The following is a 13,754-nucleotide window of genomic DNA, read 5'->3' as shown; positions in this document are numbered from 1 at the left end:
GACAGGACCCACCACTACCTGAAGATGACGAACAGTTGTGTTGGTGAAATATTGTGAGGCTTGCACAAAGTTATTCAGTGGCAAATCTGAGAAGATTTGTATACATTATTTTTCTGTGATGCAGGTAATGTGCAGTAAAATGTGATAACGCTCTGCATTTGCCTTTTTATACATTTCAAAATACCACAAAAATTGGTGATAAACACTGAACATATGACGTAACCAGATGACATACCCCACAGCATGTGCAGCAGTTGGGGCTGAGTGTAAAGGAATGATTGAGCAGTGCAATACTTTCATTTGAGCAAACAGAGCAAATTTCGAAAACATTTTGTAAATATGATCTGTTGTAAATGTAGATGTTACAAAATTATTGTCCCTGCTGTAATCAAGCAAAAGCAGTTCTGATTTTGTGTTTTTTGCTTCTGTCCCTTCTCTTTTTGTTTACAGACATTAGTTAGTAAAGAAAACATAGGTCATTTAATGGAAATGATGCTATTCTGAAGTTTATACTCATCTACTTGTTATGCAATATGGTAGGTTTTCATTGTACTGTACTTTGCAAGAAATCAAGGAAAGTGCAAGACCGGTAAATAAAATAATAAACTTCAATATAAATACATAATTGTTTAACACAATGAAAAAATACTGCCTGCCAGATGCAAGACTCAAATCCTGAACACCATCACTAAAGTCGCACACGTGTGTCCGTAGCCACAATGATATGAATACTTGACTTGGGTTGGGATGATCAAGTGTGACAGGCCGAGAGGCTCAACCACTGCAAGCATGGCAAGGTACATCATCTGGTGACATTTGTCATTCGCTTTTGACACATTTCCCAACATTTGTATCGTATCCAACATTTGTGATCCCATGTGTCTTGTATTAAATTACTTGTCTCAGGGTCATATACAGTGCTTTGGAGGCTTTTAAATGATAATACGCATCACCCTGTCTGTGTCTGTGTGTGTGTGTGTGTGTGTGTGTCTGTGTGTGTGAGTGTGTTTATATATATGAAACAAATGCTAATAAAGAGATAGAGGGCCTGGCCAGTACTTACCTCAGCTCAGTACAGCCGATAGATACACAAAACAGAACAGAAAATTGACGTATCCTAGCTTTCGGAACTTCGTTCCTTCATAAGGGAGGAGAGAGGGGAGAAAAGGGGAAGAAGGGAAAGTGGATTCAGTTATTCACAACCCAGGTTATGAAGCCACAGGGGAAAGGTAAACAGGGAGGGTAGCAAAGATGGAGGCATGGATGTCAAAGGGAAGCCAAAGATATTCTACTGTAATTACTGTGCCAGCTTCAAACCAAGGAGGATGAATACAGAAGTAAAGAGGCACTGTGTAGGATGAAAAGATGCGTGAATGGCTAAAGAGGAAAGGGAAAGAGGAGAAGACTAAAGAGTAAATGGGAGTGAGGTTGGTTAACATATGTTCAGTCCAGGGGGATGGCGGGATGAAAGGATGTGTTGGAGTGCAAGTTCCCATCTCCGCAGTTCCGAGGTACTGGTGTTGGGTGGGAGAAGCCAAATGGCACATATGGTGTAGCAGGTTCCTAGGTCCCTAGAATTATGCTGGAGGGCATGCTCCGCTACTGGGTATTGGACATCTCCTAGGCGGACAGTTCGTCTGTGCCCATTCACGCGCTCAGCCAGTTTAGTTGTCATCATACCAAAGTAAAAGGCTGTGCAGTGCAGGCATGTCAGCTGATAAATGACGTGTTGTCCCACATGTGGCCCTGCCTTGAGTTGTGTATGTTATACCAGTAGCGGGGCAGGAGTAGTTGGTTGTGGGGGGATGCATGGGGCAGGTTTTGCATCGGGGTCGGTTACAGGGGTAGGAACCGCTGGGTAGAGAAGGTGGTCTGGGAATATTGTAGGGTTTGACAAGGATGTTACGGAGGTTAGGGGGTCGGCAAAAGGCAACTCTGGGTGGTGTGGGGATAATATTGTCAAGGGATGATCTCACTTCAGGGCTTGACTTGAGAAATTCATATCCGTGGCAGAGTAATTAGTTGACGTATTCGAGGCCAGGATAATATTGGGTGAAAAGAGGGATGCTTCTGTGTGGTCTGGGGGTAGTAACATTGTTGTTGGGTGGGGAGGAATGTATTGCTTGGGAGCTCTGTTTGTGGACAAGGTCTGCAGGATAGTTGTGTGAGAGGAATAGACTGATATATAATATAATACGGGGAAACATTCCAAATGGGAAAAATATATCTAAAAACAAAGATGATGTAACTTACCAAACGAAACCGTTGGTATGTTGATAGACACACAAACAAACACACACACAAAATTCAAGCTTTCGCAACCCACAGTTGCTTCATCAGGAAAGAGGGAAGGAGAGGGAAAGACGAAAGGATGTGGGTTTTAAGGGAGAGGGTAAGGAGTCATTCCAACCCTGGGAGTGGAAAGACTTACCTTAGGGGGGAAAAAGGACAGGTATACACTCACGCGCGCACACACACACACACATATATTCATCCGCACATATACAGACAAAAGCAGGGTATATGTGCGGATGGATATGTGTGTATGTGTGTGTGTGTGTGTGTGTGTGTGTGTGTGTGTGTGTGTGTGGCATACTGATCTGAACTATGCAGCCTTCAAATGGAAGTTTTTTGATCACTCCTTATTTTGCACCCTGCCACCTTGGCAATATGTACCGCAAATCATCAGACAGACGACTTTCCTGCATGCTTCGAGCATCCCCTGGTGCTGTTCCAAACCAATGCTAATCTTTGTAACTGTGACGGGCAGTGTGCAGATTGCATCTTTGTATCCCACAAAGAGGTGACAGTTCCCAGTGGCATGAATGGTTACTGTTTATTGACTGTCACTGAGTTGGTGAGTCATTTGCTACATTGTGGCCCACCTGTTCGCTGCTAAAGCCATGCTAGTCAGTGGTAACCCCTGTCAATGATATCCTGTTGCCCATAGCAGTTCACTCTGCTGATTGTGGTAGTATTTTCCTTGAATAAATCTGCTCACAGTACACCTTTGACACTGTGGTACAAGAAAGCCCAATGACTACACACCCTTATAGAATATGTGTCTTGATCCATGGGTACCCACGACATGGCAGTGATAAAGTCACCCTGTGATCAACTGTCACACTGCAGCTGTAAGCTGCACCTCCTTTTTCAGAATACTCAGGTTTATTAATTTGAAGTACATCAGATCTTTTGAAGGAAGATTTAACAAAAAGAGCACATCCAGGAAAGGATGAAAGCATGTCTAATTAACTGGAACACAAAATTAATAATTAATGGTGACAAAGATCCTCTGCAATAAAAAATAATGTCCACTTACTTCATGTATTAGTCTTCAAGTGACAGAATATATGTAACTGTGTCCTTCTTATTTACACTGATTAAACAATGTAAATTCCAGGTAGGAATATCAACAGTGCAGGGAAAGATAGATCTCTATTTACCATAAAGAAAACAAAGTTGCACACAGGCACAACACACAAGCAAGCACACTGCGCGCGCATGCACGCATGCACGCACACACAGAGAAAAAAAACTGCCAAGTCCAGCAGCTAGGGGCAAGCTGCTGGAGTTGGCAGTCATATGTGTGTGACATGTGCTTGCCTGTGTGTATGAATGTGTGTGTTTCTCTGTATCTCTTTTGCTGATGAAGGCTGTGGCCGAAAGCTTTGTGTAAGTGCCTTTTTAATTGTGCCTGTCTACAATGTAACATGTCTCCTTTACAGTAAGCAGCAATCTATATTTTCCTATATTTTTCATTTACACAGATGTAATTAACAAATCAGAGTCTATTTATTCCAGAGAAGTGACAGTTTGTTCATGACAGTTCAGCACAAATCTGATTTTTTATATACAGCAAGGCTACCTATAAATTATTCTGTGTGCCAGTGTTCATGCTGACTATAGGGATTTACACTGATCATGTGTAATTTGACATCTGGTCCTGTAAACTTACTTCTGCTCAACGTGAAAAATTCTCCAATCCACGTTTTGTAATTAACCTTAACATATCAAATAATGCACCCTTCAATATAACTGCTTATTGTCCACTTCCCATCACTGTATTCCCACTGTCAACCCAGCTGACCTCTACTTCTAATCCAAAAACCATGGTTGACTCAATGTTTGCTATTGCAAGCTATTGCTATTGCAACACATAAGTGCCAGAGGCACCAGTAATGATATATAATTAAAAATACTAGAAAGTAAGGCTCACCGGTTAGTTCATGCTAAGACAAACACTACAAGTGTCTAAGACACTGCGCTCTCACACAAGTACGAGGTCTGAATACATTCCAGTTACGATACACTAAACTATTTCATTCACGGTGGCAATATACATACTCTCTCCCCAATAAACAGAATAGTTATAACTCAATTGTTCACAAGTGTATATTATGACTCTTGCCACAGCTATGCAGTCAGTATGCCACAGGCGTGCCATAGAAAGGGATCAGGTTCAATTCCTTGTAGAGCCGGGAAATTCTGCTCGGTGGACAGACTGGAATAGGGTACACTCTGCTTGTAGTTCCAGCTGAGGAGCTACTCAAGTGAGAAGTAGTGTCTTCAACTTCTGGAAGTTGATAACAGCCTGGAGAGTTGTATACTGACCCCCTAACTCTCCATAGATATATAGTAAAGGACATCTCTCGAAGAGCATTGCGTGGTCTTCTGGGCCCAATGCAGAGTTCCTTTATCAATGTATATTGTGTATCACCACTTGTACACACTCATCAGCACAGTACCATATTGTCTCTTCACGTGGCAAATTTTTATTCCCTTGTTTCCAGATCAACATTTTTCCTCTTCTTTTTTTTTTTTTAACTATCATTTCTTGTACCACACATATTCCACACAGTTTATGCTCACTCCTTCAATGATACTGCCCATCCTTCTCTAGTGTGCGAGTTGTCCTTGCTTTCCTGCGTGTTTGTTGGTTTAAACACCCTTGTTTCAAAAGAGAGTGACAGCTTAGATACAGTCTTGTCAACATTTTGTATTTTTATTTAGCAATTATTGTTTGAGCCTTATAGGCGAATGTCACAAGATATTGTCAACCACTGCATTCACTAGATTGGAATGGGGTTCATGGTAACTTCTCAATTCATTTTATAAGTTGCTGTTATCTTTTTCATCCTATCTTGGACTAGCTTTTCCATACTCCCACTCTATTTTACGTAGTCAAACAGTTATCTGCCCTTGCAAACTTGCTCCTTTACTACCAAGTTAACTAATACTGGGCAGCCTAACAGAAGTTCCAATATCCAGTCTTTCACCACAATTCACCTACACACACTTTTCACTCACTGATTTTCTTTTTTCAATGTCATAAACATTTTGCTTTCACAGACTGCTGTGCTTTGAACATAAAATTGTAGGAACATCTGCCTCACATGTCAGTTTTTTTTTATTTATTAAAGAATATGTTCCTTGCTTATTCCTATCTGCTTCTGATACATTTCCATTCTCACTTTTATTTTGTTTTGATCCATTTCTTTTTTCTTTGATAGACAAGTCAAACAACAATGGCAATATGTTGCAGCCCCCTGTGTTTCACCCTACTTACTACGAACTTACTTTTCTTAGCTTCCAATTTCATTAGTCATTTGGTTTCTAAGATACTTAAATTAATTGTTTGACCCTGTATTTTTATATCTTATTTTACCTTAGGTTGATAAAGGATTTCTGTTATGCTCACAAAGAGAGAGCTGATTCTTCCCACCCCACACCCCCCTTACCTTGTCCTGAAACAAACTTATCGCCAAGTATCTTGCAGTTTTTTCCCTATTATTAATCTCTTAGTCTAGTCATCAATTTGAAAGTGTCAGTTGTTGGTCCCATTGTCTAATAATTTGTACATTTATACACATGAAGTTCCAATTTTTATTTGGAACATATAGACTCTGATAATCATGAATCACAGTTCAAATGGCTCTGGGCACTATGGGACTTAACATCTGAGCCAAGGCAGGATTCAAACCTGCGACCGTAGCAGTCGCGCGGTTCTGGACTGAAGCGTCTAGAACCGCTCGGCAACGGTGGCTGGCGAATCATAGTTACCATCACATGGACAGAAATACTGTGTTAACTTTATTACAACCAAGGGACATAGCTAAAAATGTCTTTACATAATTTCCAGTCCTGATTACTTTCCTTTAATTTAATCTCACAAATAGGTTAGTGTAACATGATGTTGACAGAGGCAAATTATATATACTCACAAATTATTTAGTTAGAGGTATCTGGTTTGTATGTCTTGGAGGGAGGAGGGTGCAAGCTGAAAACTTCAAGAAAAGATTACTCATTTCATACCTGCTATATTTAACTGCAGTTTATCTCTTCCATATACCAACCACATACCTAATGTGCATGGCAAACAGTTTAAAAGTATTATTCTATACTCAGCATTTGGAACTATCAGTTCCTTCATGAGAGAGGAAAGAGGGATAAGTTTCTGAAGGTCTGAAAGGTCACTCGGACTCCACGACTAATGTGAGGACAAGAGGAACGAATGTGTCTATAAGAAGTTTTGGAATTTCACCTCCTGAAGGTAAAATACTGATCAGTCTGTCAGTCTTCTAGTAATTTTATGGTTTCCTCGCATGAATTTTCACTTGGACACGATTATTCTATGTTTCATCACTCACCTGAGAGATATCTCTGAATTCCCAAAGAGACACACCTTCAAATTGCCATCAGCTGTTATCCGTAAACGGTTGCACGTGCCACAGAAGTGTTCACTCATTGAGGTAATAAATCCCACATGTCCCTTGAAGCCCAGGACATGGGATGCCTGCAAAAAGAAATTGTAAGAAAATAGCTACTGCTGTTGTGAATATACTATAAATGTATTGCTCACCAAGTGGAGGAAGGAGAAAACGTGCATTAAGGGGAGTTTGAACGCCCTATCCTGACAATGTTAAATTTAGTGACTTAACTTCCCCGTATTTCAGGAACAACTGTAGCCATTGACAAGAAACTTTTACAGCACATTAAACTATATGTTCTGAGTCTTACAATAATTGCATTTCAGCCACTGCTTTTTAAAATACAATTTTTTAATTACACAGTTAAAATTTTGTGTACTTTTTTGTATGTTATTCTAAATAATTTTATTTATACATAACATTATGTTCTTCTTTTAGTTCCGAAGACTCAGGATACATATGTTATTACTCCCTGAAAATTTGAATTCGCTACTCGAAGTAGTTTCTGAGATTTAGGGAAAAATGCAAGAGAAAATGTAAATTTTCAGGAAGAGTTTTTAAAGTTTTAATAGACTGTTACTCAATATATGCTTAACATTTTATTTTTAGTCACTCAGAAGCACCCTGCACCATACTGTATATCATCCTCTTGATCTTTTTTAAGTTTTTTCTTGTTTTCTTCTTTCTGGACTCCGTAGTGGCCAACTGTGCTGCATACTCTGCTTTACCAGTACAAACCTTGTCCATCCATTCAAATTCTCTGATGCAGTTTGCTCCAGAATTAATTCCCATGTGTTGTAGCACTTTCACGCTACCAATGCTGCCATCATTAAAGGCAATAACAGCATGACTGACCCCCACATTAGTGTCTTCATTACAAGAAAAACATTTTTTGGTCTACATCTACATCTACATCCATACTCCTCAAGCCACCTTACGGTGTAGGGTACCTTGAGTACCTCTATTGGTTCTCCCTTCTATTCCAGTCTCGTATTGTTCGTGGAAAGAAGGATTGTCGGTATGCCTCTGTGCGGGCTCTAATCTCTCTCATTTTATCCTCATGGTCTCTTCGCGAGATATACGTAGGAGGGAGCAATATACTGCTTGACTCCTCGGTGAAGGTATGTTCTCGAAACTTCAACAAAAGCCCGTACCGAGCTACTGAGCGTCTCTTCTGCAGAGTCTTCCACTGGAGTTTATCTAACATCTCTGTAATGCTTTCGCGATATCTAAATGATCCTATAACGAAGCATGCTGCTCTCTGTTGGATCTTCTCTATCTCTTCTATCAACCCTATCTGGTACGGATCCCACACTGCTGAGCAGTATTCAAACAGTGGGCGAACAAGTGTACTGTAACCTAATTCCTTTGTTTTCGGATTGCATTTCCTTAGGATTCTTCCAACGAATCTCAGTCTGGCATCTGATTTACCGACGAGCAACTTTATATGATCATTCCATTTTAAATCACTCCTAATGCATACTCCCAGATAATTTATGGAATTAACTGCTTCCAATTACTGACCTGCTATATTGTAGCTAAATGATATGGGATCTTTCTTTCTATGTATTCGCAGCACATTACGCTTGTCTACATTGAGATTCAATTGCCATTCTCTGCACCATGCATCAATTCGCTGCAGATCATCCTGTATTTCAGTACAATTTTCCATTGTTGCAACCTCTCGATATACCACAGCATCATCCGCAAAAAGCCTCAGTGAACTTCCGATGTCATTCACAAGGTCATTTATGTACATTGTGAATAGCAACGGTCCTACGACACGCCCCTGCAGCACACCTGAAATCACTCTTACTTCGGAAGACTTCTCTCCATTGAGAATGACATGCTGCGTTCTGTTATCTAGCAACTCTTCAATCCAATCACATAATTGGTCTGATAGTCCATATGCTCTTACTTTGTTCATTAAACGATTGCGGGGAACTGTATCGAACGCCTTGCGGATGTCAAGAAACACAGCATCTATTTGGGAACCCGTGTCTATGGTCCTCTGAGTCTCGTGGACGAATAGCGCGAGCTGGGTTTCACACGATCGTCTTTTTCGAAACCCATGCTGATTCCTACAGAGTAGATTTCTAGTTTACAGAAAAGTCATAATACTCGAACATAATACATGTTCTAAAACTCTACAGCTGATCGACGTTAGAGATATAGGCCTATAGTTCTGCACTTCTGTTCGACGTCCCTTCTTGAAAACGGGGATGACCTGTGCCCTTTTCCAATTTTTTGGAACGCTATGCTCTTGTAGAGACCTACAGTACACAGCTGCAAGAAGGGGGACAAGTTCCTTCGCATACTCTGTGTAAAACTGAACTGGTATCCCATCAGGTCCAGCGGCCTTTCCTCTTTTGAGTGATTTTAATTGTTTCTTTATCCCTCTGTCATCTATTTCAATATCTACCATTTTGTCATCTGTGTGACAATCTAGAGAAGGAACCACAGTGCAGTCTTCCTCTGTGAAACAGCTTTGGAAAAAGACATTTAGTATTTCGGCCTTTAGTCCATCATCCTCTGTTTCAGTACCTTTTTGGTCACAGTGTGTCTGGACATTTTGTTTTGATCCACCTACCGCTTTGACATAAGAGCAAAATGTCTTAGGATTTTCTGCCAAGTCAGTACATAGAACTTTACTTTCGAATTCATTTAACGCCTCTCGCATGGCCCTCCTCACATTACATTTCGCTTCGCGTAATTTTTGTTTGTCTGCAAGGTGTTGGCTATGTTTATGTTTGCTGTGAAGTTCCCTTTGCTTCCGCAGCAGTTTTCTAACTCGGTTGTTGTACCACGCTGGCTCTTTTCCATCTCTTACGATCTTGCTTGGCACATACTCATCTAACGCATATTGTACGATGGTTTTGAACTTTGTCCACTGATTCTCAACACTATCTGTACTTAAAACAAAACTTTTGTGTTGAGCCATCAGGTACTCTGAAATCTGATTTTTGTCACTTTTGCTAACCAGAAAAATCTTCGTACCTTTTTTAATATTTCTATTTACGGCTGAAATCATCGATGCAGTAACCACTTTATGATCGCTGATTCCCTGTTCTGCGTTAACTGTTTCAAATAGTTCAGGTCTGTTTGTCACTAGAAGGTCTAATATGTTATCGCCACGAGTCGGTTCTCTGTTTAACTGCTCAAGGTAGTTTTCAGATAAAGCTCTTAAAAAATTTCACTGGATTCTTTGCCCCTGCCATCCGTTATGAAAGTTTGAGTCTCCCAGTCTATATCCGGCAAATTAAAATCTCCACCCAGAACTATAACATGGTGGGCAAATCTACTCGAAATATTTTCCAAATTATCCTTCAGGTGCTCAGCCACAACAGCTGCTGAGCCAGGGGGCCTATAGAGACATCAAATTACCATGTCTGAGCCTGCTTTAACCGTGACCTTCACCCAAATTATTTCACATTTCCGATCTCCGTCAATTTCCTTCGATACTATTGCACTTCTTATCGCTTTAAACATGCCTCCCCCTTCACTGTCCAGCCTGTCTCTGCGGTATACATTCCAATCTGAGTTTAGAATTTATTACTGTTTACATCTGGTTTCAGACAACTTTCTGTACCTAGTACTATGTGGGCATTGTGACCGTTTATTAATCAGAGCAGTTCTGGGACCTTTCTATAGATGCTCCTGCAGTTTACTATTAGCACATTAATATTGTTATTCCCTGTTGCATTTTGTCTACTTCTACCTTGATGCATCTCAGGAGGTGTCTTGTCGGGCCTAGGGAGGGAATTCTCTAACCTAAAAAACCCACATGTGCACTCCACACATACTCCGCTACCCTTGTCGCCGCTTCCTGCATGTAGTGCACGAATGACCTATTCAGGGGGACCCTACTTTTCTCCACCCGATAGCGGAGGTCGAGAAATTTGCACCCCAGATCTCCGCAGAATCATCTGAGCCCCTGGTTTAAGCCTTCCACTCGGCTCCAAACCAGAGAACCACTATCGGTTCTGGGAACGATACTACAAATAGCTAGCTCAGATTCCACCCCGCGAGGCTTTCTGCCTTCACCAACTCCGCTAACCGCCTGTACGAACTGAGGATGACCTCTGAACCCAGACGGCAGGAGTCATTGGTGCCGACATGAGCAACAATTTGCAGTCGGGTGCACCCAGTGCTCTCTATCACTGCCGGCACGGCCTCCTCCATATCTCGGATGAGACCCCCGGCAAGCAGACAGAGTGAACACTGACCTTCTTCCCCGACCTTTCCGCTATTTCCCTAAGGGGCTCCATCACCCGCCTAACGTTGGAGCTCCCAATAACTAATAAACCCCTCCCCCCATGTGCCTGCTCGGACCTTGCTGAAGGAGCGGCCACATGTCCACTCACAGGCAGAATGGGCGATGCCACACGGCCAGCCTCCACACTGACCCTCCGCCTCGTGCGCCGCGAATGCTGCTGAACCCGCCACTCCCCTTGGGAAGAGGGTGGCCCAACCGCGCCCGGTACCCGCAAAGATGTGTCGACAGAAGGGTCAGTGGGTGAAGCATGTAACACCTGGGGTGTACCATGCAACGCACCAGACTCCCCACTGCCGCTACACTCCAAGGCAACAGCCTGAAGACGGCTAACCGCGGCCATCAACACGTTCAGCTGTTCGCGAACAGTGGCCAGCTCCTCCAGTGTCCGTACACAGCAGTCACACATCCTATCCATACTAAGAAATCAATTTACTGTAGAGAGTTAATCAACTTATAACTAGACTGCTAATTCACTAAAGGCGGCTGATAGTTGACTAAACTGTGGTTACTAGACACTTCCTGTAGAAAACAATGAAAATAGCACTACCTGTCTCTGGACTGTATTGAAAACAAACACTAGCACTACTGGCACTATGGCTGACTAAACGGACTCTCTCTGACTGTATTCAAAACAAACACAAAATCTATGGAACACTATTACTAGCACTCGACAATTAAAGCTTCCTAAAAGCAAAAACACACGGAAGAAGAAGTGACATGTAAGAAAAATAGAGTTAATACTTTAACTAGCGTAGCTCACTGCACAGCAGACGGGACGCAGACGGCAGTTACGATGACACTGACACTATAAGATTATTGAACGACTCATTGGGATTTTGAGTCTGACAATGCAGACACTTCTTCAATAATTCAGGATTGCCAGGTCTCTGTAAACAGGTTTTATGATATCCACAACTGCTGCTGGGATAGAATGTTTATGGCTGTATGACCTGTTTGAGTACTGGGCATTGCGGTAATTGCACCATGAAGCAGATCCAGGAGGGTTTATCATCAGCTGACAGTCTCTGGAAGAAGGTAGCCCATACTGCCTGCTTCATTTTCAACAAATCCTCAGTATTATTTCTAATGGCAATCTCATAATACTGTTGTAGTTCATCAATCATTTTGTCTGTCAGCCTGCTTCTTATGGTCTTACCACCTGAAAGTTTCTTGTCTCTCAAACTTTGTTTCAACTTCCTCAATCTGGTACCCATCCTCTTCTGGACATGACCAACACATTCCATTTCTGTGATAAGCTTCTCACCATAAGGCTGAGTGGCTACTACACTGTTGTTATATGCATTTGAGTCTGCCTAACCTAAGAACTTAGTGTAACACACTCGCCTTTAGTTTACAGATCGATTATAAATTTTAACAGCTGCACAGGCCTCCGTACGACTAGTTGTCCTTCATAATTTCTGTCACAGATATGCCCTTCTTCATTCCCTGATTTATACTTATAACAATGTTAGGTTAAAATCTGGAAATCTATTAGCTTTCCAGTATCCACACTGGTCACTGTAGCAACAGAATTCTTAGAACTGCAGATGCGCTTCTACCAAGTGCCCCAAAAGCTACCGATATGTCAATCATACCATCGTTTATTTCAGCAGCTTCATTTGCAGCACCCTTAATTGACTCACATGCAGCAGATTTCACAGCAGCTCCAATAAATCCTGCATACTTGTCCATTTTACAAAGTGGGCGTGGCATATACATCATGACACACATTGTTTCTGCTGCAGTGTGTCCTTTGCCAATAGCTGTCAATCCATAAAACCACCTAACATTTATTTCAAAATAATTATCTTTACACTTATCAGAATTCCAAAATGAATGAGTATATTTACAACTGGCAGAATTAATGATAAGTTTCCTGGCTTGTCCGTTTGATACCTCAATGTCTTCATGTAAACTAACTGGCCCTCCACATACATACAGCACACACATTCACATAACATCCCTATTAGGATGTGTAAATGTATCAGAATATAACCTAACCTACCGTTTACATGAGTTTTGTTTTGAGATAACTGTGTTATCACTATGTTTCATTTTAATCTTCGAAGCACTAATGGGTGTTTCGTTAGATACTCATGAGTTTGCCAGTATTTCATTGTCTGTAACTTCACACACCACATGCTGAACACAATGTTTCCCTTTATTCAAAAATTTATTACCATGAAACCCACATTTCTTAAAAACACTTCATTTTGGAGTCATACTTTTTGAGAGATTTACCAGTCTATTCGTCACTTTTCCTCGGAAAAACGTTAGCACTTCGATATACAAAGCATGTTTATACTATGAAAAGATACGATACTATTGTTGACACTGCTACCAATACAAACACATAATTTAACCTTCATAACACAGCAATCCACAGCTTTCTACAGGGTGGTCCATTGATAGTGACCGGGCCAAACATCTCACGAAATAAGCATCAAATGAAAAAACTACAAAGAACAAAATTCGTCTAGCTTGAAGGGAGAAACCAGATGGCGCTATGGTTGGCCTGCTAGATGGCACTGCCATAGGTCAAACTCATATCAACTGCATTTTTTAAAAATAGGAACCCCCATTTTTTTTATTACATATTCATGTAGTACGTAAAGAAATACGAATGTTTTAGCTGGACCACTTTTTTCGCTTTGTGATAGATGGGGCTGTAATAGTCAAAAATTGTTCAAATGGCTCTGAGCACTACGGGACTTAACTTCTGAGGTCATCAGTCCCCTAAAACTTAGAAATACTTAAACCTAACTAAC

General features: G+C 41.2%; 1 pseudogene; it reads right to left on the bottom strand.

The window, feature by feature from the left end:
- The window catches only part of LOC124721116, a 52,908-nt pseudogene that overhangs the window by 24,438 nt on the left and 14,716 nt on the right, over nucleotides 1-13,754 (bottom strand).

This window comes from Schistocerca piceifrons, chromosome X (genome assembly GCF_021461385.2).
Source record: "Schistocerca piceifrons isolate TAMUIC-IGC-003096 chromosome X, iqSchPice1.1, whole genome shotgun sequence".
In the NCBI taxonomy this organism is placed as follows: domain Eukaryota; kingdom Metazoa; phylum Arthropoda; class Insecta; order Orthoptera; family Acrididae; genus Schistocerca; species Schistocerca piceifrons.
The sequence above is the reverse complement of the archived record's forward strand: the minus strand, read 5'-3'. Positions and strand labels throughout refer to the sequence as shown.